Source organism: Sparus aurata, chromosome 20 (genome assembly GCF_900880675.1).
Source record: "Sparus aurata chromosome 20, fSpaAur1.1, whole genome shotgun sequence".
NCBI classification, from domain to species: domain Eukaryota; kingdom Metazoa; phylum Chordata; class Actinopteri; order Spariformes; family Sparidae; genus Sparus; species Sparus aurata.
This window is the reverse complement of record NC_044206.1, coordinates 18,166,010-18,168,235: the sequence shown is the minus strand read 5'-3', so window position 1 is coordinate 18,168,235 and position 2,226 is coordinate 18,166,010. Positions and strand designations below refer to the sequence as shown.

Here is a 2,226-nt window from a genome sequence, read left to right as displayed (position 1 = left end):
TTAATTGTTTGATAATTCATCTCCGAGCTCTAATTTACCCCCCGTCGTCAGCCCTGTATGTTCGACCATTGTGTGAGACATTCAGCTGAATTCTAAATGAGCTGGTAGCATATAAAGTCTTTCTTCCAGGGAAAGCACCTATTTATGGACATGTTTGTTTGTTTTTCATCAACATTAACCCTTTGGGCGAGGAACGTCCGTATGCCGTCTTTTCAAGAACAGTCCCAGGAACGTCCTTGGGCGTGAAGTCCCACTGTTTCAGTTGGTCTGGTTCCTCAGCGACTCCTAGGGTGAAAATACAAGATAATTAATTTTGTTTTCAGCATCAGACCACGTGACATATAGGATGGTTTCCTAAAGAACTTGTCTTGTAAGATTCCCACCGAAACATGTACCTCTTTAATTTGAATAATGAAAGATTTTTAAAAGGTTTTAAAATAACGAGATATTGTCAGAATGGGTTGTATGACATTTACAAAGTGATCATCTTGGCTCTTATAAAATTGTTATTTTGACTGCTGTTCTGATGCTTTATAGACCAAATGATTCATCTGTTGATGGAGGAAATGTCAGAATTGAATCATTTCCAAAGTGCTGCTTTACCAGAGACATAAGTACATTCAGAAAGAGAAAGAAACGATGTTCTTGATCATCATCAATGAAATTACGACCACATGTTCACTTAAATGACACCACAACACAGAGACGGTCTTTTGTAATACAGCTTTATTCAGCAGGATAGTTTTCACTATCAAGGCAATTTTACATTTTTCAACATCAGTTGGAGCTGTGATTAAAATCACTACATCTCAAGAGCTTCATGTTTACTCATCTAATTATTTGCTGCTTTGCAGAGCACAAAGATATAGCTCAAACTATATCTTCAAAATCAAGAACAGACTCAGTCTTCAAAGTCTCTCATCAATTTATCATTGGCCACTTTATATTGGGTTGTTCCCAATCTCAGCCTATATCATGTTAGAGAAGGGGGAATAAAAGAGAGAAATCAGTCAAAGTATTAACAAAGGTCGATGAACAGAAACTTAATTGACAAATATTTTAATAGTTGAATAATTTTCAGTATCTTTTGAATCAAAAATGACATAAATTCACTGATTCCAGCTTCTGAAATCTGTCAACTTACTTCTTTGCCCTCTATGATATCATTGTGATTTTACATTTACAAAATAAGGTACCTGAAGACATCAACTTAGGATCTAGTTAATACTTGCCATGTTTGATAGGTCTGAGGCATTTCATGAAGTCTTTTATTTATCTATTTTCTTTGTCTTTTTGAAATAAACAGAAAATATTCAGTAATACTTACAGGCAAATAGCACGTCCTAAAGACAAAAAAGGATGAAAATGAGATAAATAAACATTAGTATATTATCATCACATTTGAAAATCTTTGCATTTAGAACATTAATGATGCGCCCTTTGCTTAGTTTTAGGTTTATAATCTGAGATGCCAGGACTAAATTAAAGATTTTAGCTAAACACAGAGCTAAACGACGTTGTTTGAAGTAAGTCAGTACAGTCAAGTGTGATTTGTTGATCTCAGACTAAAGCAGCCTGCTGTTTGTGTACATCAGAGGTCAATCCGTTAATGTCAACTCAACTCAACACTTGTGACTTACGTTGCAATATTTGCTGACTGGGATTTTGATGTTTACGTTGGCTAGGTAGAACACACTGCTCCCAGGATTCAGGAATGAGGATGACCAGCGTCAACACCAGAAGGATCATAGCGCACTTCATCCTGAGGAAATCACAGGTGTCACATCCAGAATCATTCACTGCCTTCATTCACCAGTGTCAAAGCTCAGCACATCTCATCTAAAAGACTTTGCATCTATTAAAGTAACATCAGGATCAAATTGACTTCTCACCTTTGCACAGCTTGTTTGTCAGGGTCGAGAAAAAATACTGGTGTCACGGACAGCAAAGTGAGGTGATGTGAGATCCAGAGGTGATGTGGTCGTCTCTGCTGAGCAGTCGTGAGTCACCCGTCTCTTTATAAGGATGGAGATGAAATAATCTTATCCAGTCATTCTGTATTTCTCAATGTGTTTTGCAATGTCAAGTTCTGCACATGGATGATAAGATGTTGATCTAATCTCACTTTGTGTTGATAGGACATTTCACTGTCCTCATAGTCACACAAAGTTACACAGCACTACCTATCGTTCCCCGGCACTGTGGCCTCACAAAATGTGACTATTA

At 37.1% G+C, this 2,226-nt stretch overlaps 1 long non-coding RNA gene across 1 annotated transcript; it reads right to left on the bottom strand.

Annotated features, from left to right (window-relative positions):
- Window positions 1–708: 708 nt before the first annotated feature.
- Window positions 709–1,993, bottom strand: LOC115570762 (uncharacterized). The gene is made up of 4 exons (XR_003981815.1): window positions 1,893–1,993; window positions 1,641–1,762; window positions 1,328–1,343; window positions 709–968 (listed from the first exon to the last, which is right to left on the bottom strand). It is a non-coding gene; the product is annotated as an uncharacterized LOC115570762 (long non-coding RNA).
- Between the last annotated feature and the right edge of the window lie 233 nt (window positions 1,994–2,226).